The 6,717-nt window shown below is 39.8% G+C and overlaps 1 non-coding gene and 1 pseudogene across 1 annotated transcript; both read left to right on the top strand.

Annotated features, from left to right (window-relative positions):
- The first annotated feature begins 1,494 nt into the window (after positions 1–1,494).
- On the top strand, positions 1,495–2,142 carry LOC131762982 (peptidyl-prolyl cis-trans isomerase H pseudogene; annotated as a pseudogene).
- A 1,672-nt stretch (positions 2,143–3,814) lies between these two features.
- LOC131763126 (U6 spliceosomal RNA) lies at positions 3,815–3,921 on the top strand. The gene has a single exon (XR_009337526.1). It is a non-coding gene; the product is annotated as a U6 spliceosomal RNA (small nuclear RNA).
- The last annotated feature ends 2,796 nt before the right edge of the window (positions 3,922–6,717 follow it).

The following is a 6,717-nucleotide window of genomic DNA, read 5'->3' as shown; positions in this document are numbered from 1 at the left end:
AGACTTCCTAGCAGCAGTGGTTGTAGGTATTATCATTGGGAGCCATTTCTCTTCTCTCTTGCTACATTCCTACCACCACCTGTCAACAGTTCATTCACTTCTCAGATGTGTTGATGCACAACGGGAATGCATGGACTTCTGAATGAAAGCAGCCCTCCGTGCAGCCGGTCGACTATGAGGCCGCCTACCCACCTGTCAAGGACCCCAGGGGCTCCCCGGGCAAACAGAAAGGAATTCAATTTTGTTTTGAGTTGAGGTAATGGCTTACAAGAAAGTGTGCCTGGATTTAAACAACATTTCCCAGGTGGGATGATTTTATTCCTCAAGGAATTTCCAGCCACTTTGAGCAAGTAGTTTTCCTACTGCATTCTCTGAACGGAGCCAATCCCTTTCTCTGATGTGGTATTTATTAAGTAAATGACTTCACCACCGTATGAGGTGGGTAGAAATAAGACTCTACATGACTTCAAATTTCTGAGCTGGCTCTTCACTCGTGGAACAAAACCACTGGGTAGAGGGTTCAAGGGCAATTTGATGTGGTTTGTTGTCCATCAATCTATTTGCTCTGAGCCTCTTATAACTGTTTTAACTGGTTTTGATTCTCTGGCTGTCATCAACTTCTTCTTGATTTTAACAGAAGTTGGCTTTGCTTCCTGTGATTTAACTTGTTTTATACAAATCATTTACTCTGTGTATATATTTTTAAAGGAATAGAATGTTTGTAAATAAAGGTTTTTATCTTGTCCAAAGCCAAATATGAGTAAAGCACTCTTCTTTATAAATATGTAACTAACAAAGAATAAGAAATTTATGTTGGAAACCATGAGTAGATAGGAGAGAGAACTCAATAGGCTGGTACTAACAGGTCTTGGCTTTAAGGCCCAGCTTCACGGCCCTAAAAGCTAATAAGGGTCAAGCTATGATACAAAATAACGTTGGTCATAAAGGCATTTGAGAACTCCTAGTTGTGTCCTATTGATGACGTTAGCTTTTTCATGGCTTGTAGGCTTTTTGGCTGCCTTGTTTTCTTCTTTTCCCTTAATTTTTAAAAGCAAATTAAGAAGTTTTTAAACTTGAATAAATCATTGAACAAACCATCACATCATTCTTCTGTTTTGGAGTAGCAATTTCTTCCATGCAATTAAGTGGGGTATAGTGCTCTGTATTGCCCATTGACATTTCAAAAATGGGTCTTTATTCAGGTTTTTTTCCCCTTGTACTCTAATGTATTTATTTTTTATTTTTTTTTATATTGGAGTATAGTTGACTATTCAGGTTTTAAAACTGAGTTAATTTATCTCTTGCCTCCCTGACACCAGCCATGTCCCTTGCGGTACAGTGCTGCAAGGTCAACCACACTTTACGATTTATAAGCAGGTATATTATTAAGAGTACTCAATACAGTCGTGTCGCCCAGCTTGCAGAGGGACTGGGTGGAAAGCTAGCGTAGGCTATGGAGGAGGAAGTGGGAGAGACCAAGAGGAAGCTGGCTGCATGAAGATCGAGCTCTTTGCAGACATTGTGCCTAAGACGGCCGAGAATTTTAGAAAAGATGGGGTTCCAATAGGATACAAAGGGAGCACCTTCCACGGGGTCATAAAAGATTTCATGATTCAGGGTGGAGATTTTGTTAATGGAGATGGTACTGGAGTCGCCAGTATCTACTGGGGGCCATTTGCAGATGAAAATTGTAAGCTTAGACACTCAGCTCCAGGCTTGCTTTCCATGGCAAACAGTGGTCCCAGTACCAATGGCTGCCAGTTTTTCATCACCTGCTCTAAGTGTGATTGGCTAGATGGGAAGCACGTGGGGTTTGGAAAAATCACTGATGGACTTCTGGTGATGAGAAAGATTGAGAATGTTCCCACAGGCCCCAACAATAAGCCCACGCTGCCTGTGGTGATCTCACAGCGTGGAGAGATGTAGTCCAGAGGAAGACTGAATCAGACCCTCCACATCTGCCATGGCAGGCCTTGCCTTGCTCACGGTGATGCTCTTGAGTAAGATAAGCTGGATTGGCCCCTGTGGTTGCTTCCCTGCCTGCTGCTGCCCCATTTGATCAAAAGACCTTGGAAGTATCACAGACTCAGAAGCCAAGATTTTGTGTTTAAGTTTTCAACTGTAAATAAAGTTGTTCTTTTTTGGGGGGGAACAAAAAAAAAGAGTATGCAATGTATAGCCCAGAATTCTGTGGTTGCACTTTTCTTCTCAGGCATTGACAATTACTATTAGGGCCTACCACCCCTTCTCTACCACGTTCCTCAAAGATTGTTCTAGCACCTGAATGACCCGATGCCAGACTGTTGGTTTCTCTCCATTTCTCTCTGCTGGGCTCCACGGTAGCAGGAAGTCAGCAAAAGAGCAGGCAGCTGCACAGACACTGAATGTGAGAGGGACTGGATCCTCAATGGGTTCAGGATTTAATCCCTTTCATTTCAGTTGGAAGTTGACCCCTGGCCTCGGTGAGAAACTCCATCCTCAGTCATGAAGTTCTGTTTCTTAAACATGAACACTGACGTTAAGGTGCCAACAGACAATCTTGAGTTAAAGAAATCTTGTAAAGAAATACTACTGTGCTTTACTAAGCTCTAACACACCTGCCAATTTATAGAAGCTATTTATCTAAAGCTGTAGAAAGATGAACACTGAAAGATAAATGTCAACATTTCAGCCTGAACAGTTAGGTATCTTAAAAATCTCTGTATGAACCATACTCTCAATCTTGAATTGCATAAAAACTGTCAGGTTGATTTTTTTAAAAAAATTTATAACAAAATGCAAATCAAAACTACAATGAGGCATCACCTCACACCAGTCAGAATGGGCATCATCAGAAAATCTACAAACAACAAATGCTGGAGAGAGTGTGGAGAAAAGGGAACCCTCTTGCACTGTTGGTGGGAATGTAAATTGATACAGCCACTATGGAGAATAGTATGGAGGTTCCTTAAAAAACTACAAATAGAACTATCATACGAACCAGCAATCCCACTGCTGGGCATAGACCCTGAGAAAACCACAATTCAAAAAGACACATGCACCCCAATGTTCATTGCAGCTCTATTTACAATAGCCAGGATATGGAAGCAACCTAAATGCCCATCGACAGACGAATGGATAAAGAAAGTGTGGTACATATATACGATGGAATATTACTCAGCCACAAAAAGGAATGAAACTGGGTCATTTGTAGAGACCTAGATGGATCTAGAGACTGTCATACAGAGTGAAGTAAGTCAGAAAGAGAAAAACAAATGTTGTATATTAATGCGTATATGTGGAACCTAGAAAAATGGTACAGATGAACTGGTCTGTAGGGCAGAAATAGACAGAGATGTAGAGAACAAACATGGACACCAAAGGGGGAAAATGGCGGGGATGGTGGTGGTGGTGGGATGAAGTGGGAGATTGAGATTGACATGTATACACTGATGTGTATAAAATGGATAACTAATAAGAACCTGCTGTGTAAAAAAATAAAATAAAATTCAAAAATTCAAAAAAAATTTAACAAAAAAATAGCCATAGTAACTATGGAGTATTGCTAAAATTGATTTTGAATCAATGTAAAACATGATAGTAATCAGTTTAAGTAATAAGTGCTGTAATTTTCCAATAGTTATGAGGCTTGAGGAAAAACTGATTTAAAAGCAAAGTGAAAACTTGATTAAAATATCTAAAAAATGTTCTTCTACAGCACTGAAATTGTCCAAAGCTTCCTATCCGTGAGAAAGCATTGCCAACCCTGGTCTCTACCACTTGATGCCTATAGCTGAGACTTTTTTTAATTTAGGGGGGAAAAAAGGCAAGGCCAGTGCTCGCTTTGGCAGCACATATACTAAAACTGGAGCAGTACAGAGAAGATTAGCATGGCCCCTGTGCAAGGATGACATGCAAATTGGTGACGCGTTCCATATTTTTAGCAAATATGTTTTCACAGCGTACCTTGTGTATATGTAAAGATAAGTATTTAATTCTTACTGTTCACTTTTCACTGACAAAGGAAAAAAAGTGAAAACTACAGAAACTGTGGTAGAACCTGACATGCTGTTCTGGTCCTAGTTGTACCCACCTTTGGCCAGTCACATAGCTACTCAAGAAACCTTCCCAACAGAGTACAACAGGATGAGGATCTGACATCACTCCGATATCCCCTACTAGATATTGACTGTTATATCAAGTAGTAAGTGATAAAACTTTTAATTGACAATTAGTATAACTGTGGATGACTTCTGATTTTGTTTTTAATTCTGTGGATTGTGTTGAAACAATTCCAATGTATGTTCCTGATTTTGAGATACTAAGTGTTATCGCGCAGTTGTCACTTTATTGAATGTGTACAACAGTTCCATGAAGTTTATAATGGGCACCCTTGTAATAGCTGCATGTGCTAGAATTAAAAATGATCTGTTATCATAAGGAAAAAAAAAGGCAAGGCCGAAAATAACTTTGTAGACTTCGGCATATATAATAGACATGTCTCTTTCTCAGCTAGCTTTGTAAAGGATGAAAGCCCTGAATTATTCCACTGTTGCCAGGGGTAATTGTAACTGATTAAAGCCATGATGCTTTCACCACTTCTCAGCATTGGGAAGGTACTTTCTGGGTCCATGGATGAACTACAGAAAGTTTATGATCATGTTAGAGCGTGTGCAGGTATATGCACACCATGAAGAGGTTTCAGGAATTCCTCACCAAAATGCAAATTGTAGATTCTTGTAAAAGTGGTATGTTTAATTAAAAACTACATTTCAGCTACTCTTCTAGATTATTATTTTTTTTAATTTCTAATTTCAGGCCTATTTGATTATCCTTCTAGGTTCTATTTCTCTGTTCTGGCCTGTGGCCTGTTCTTGTTTAAAGCTTAATTGGCAACTGGATATTCACAACAAGGTCCCTATTCTCTAAGAGCTCCCAATCAATGGGGAAGAGGAGGCACCTTCACAGGCATTTAAATTCTAATACAAGATAGACTGAGTGTGTAAAGAAAGTGAAATGGGAGAACAAAGGAAAGACAATTTGAGTAGAGAATTTTGAAAGTATGTGGAAAGGACATTTCTGATGCTGAAGACAGAGTAAAGCAACGCTGAAGTATTTGTCATATTGTGAAGGAGGATCTTTTTTTTTTTTTTTTTTGGTGGTACCTGGGCTTCTCACTGTTGTGGCCTCTCCTGTTGCAGAGCACAGGCTCTGGATGCGCAGGCTCAGCGGCCATGGCTCACAGGTCCAGCCGCTCTGCGGCATGTGGGATCTTCCTGGACCGGGGCACGAACACGTGTCCCCTGCATCGGCAGGCGGATTCTCAACCACTGCGCCACCAGGGAAGCCCAAGGAGGATCTATTTGATGACAGAAGAAAATGTTTTAACTCTGTTCTTTCATGACATTATATATCTTAATATGCTTTTCTTTGTCAAAGAAAACAGCACTTGCAACTTTCTCCAGCCAACAGTCTAAGGAGAATGTGTATTGGTAACTCCTGTCTGAGAGAGAATTCAGATTAGCCCAGATTCTCCACTGAGATGTTATTCATAAGGTTATAAAAGTTTGCCAAATGTGTGTTTATTTTCAATTTGCATGGTGCTTTCTGCTTTTCTTTTTTTTAAACAAACTTTTCCACACTCCTTACCCCAAAGTGTTTGTGAACAGAAAGAAAGATGGAGAGATCTGTGGCCTAGTGAAGATAGAACTTTTAGGGCCAAGTGATTGGATATGGATAAACAGATGTAGGTGATCAGTGAGAAGTGTCAAAGATGATTCCAAAGTTCAAGTCTGGGAGAATCTTGGTACCATTAAAACAAACAAGGAACTTAGAAGGGGGAAACTGGCTTTGAAGGAAAGGGTGAATTTGGTTTTTCACTTGACTCAACAGCTCAAGTGGAAATAGGATTTTTAAATAGGAAATCATCAGAGGGTATGTTACAGTAGTAACACAGTGGAGTGTGGGATGATTAATGCCTGTGCAAGGCCTGAAGGCAGCATAACTTGGTATGTTTCCAGGACTAAACATCTTAAAGGTGGAAGTAAAACAGAGATAAGCATCAAGAAGTATACCAACTAGTAAGTCATACTCTTAATTAAGAGTGGGTTGGGGTATGTGTTGGAAACCACATGAAGCAGTTCGTGTTTTTTCCCTTTAGGGCAAGAATGGGCCATTGAAAGGTTTTAAGTAGGGGGTCCTGAGGAGGAGATTTGCTTATTAGAACGATGTGGAGCATACCTTTTCTAGAAGCTGGACAGTGCCAGGACCAGGTGATGGACAGGCCTGGGGAGGCTCCCCCTGGCCTGTATTCTGCAGTCTATGGGCCTCCATTCCCCTCTTCCTTACCAAGGCAAGGATTGGGGGAAATGAGACAAAATTTAAGGGGGGCCAAGAAACCCAGCATTCAAGATTAATGCTACTTTAATGCAATATTTTTAAAATATTAAAATTAATGAAAAATCCACAATGAACAAAAATCAGAATTCTAAATAAAGGCAAGATCAGTAAGCTGAAGTTAATGCCACTTCCTCAGGAAAAATGATCAGGCACAGCAACTCTTGCAATTAGAAATAAAGTAAGCAAAGAAGTAGATTTTGAAAATACTATCAGTTTACTTCCATTAAAGCCAGGAAGGTAAAATTATCTTGATAAAAACAAAATATTTAAACTTAAAGCAACGTTGTTAGTTTCAATACACCTAATTTTCAGATGTTCAATATTTCTTCAAGTACTTTA

The sequence above is a fragment of the Kogia breviceps genome, chromosome 9 (genome assembly GCF_026419965.1).
Source record: "Kogia breviceps isolate mKogBre1 chromosome 9, mKogBre1 haplotype 1, whole genome shotgun sequence".
Lineage (NCBI taxonomy): Eukaryota > Metazoa > Chordata > Mammalia > Artiodactyla > Physeteridae > Kogia > Kogia breviceps.
The sequence above is the reverse complement of the archived record's forward strand: the minus strand, read 5'-3'. Positions and strand labels throughout refer to the sequence as shown.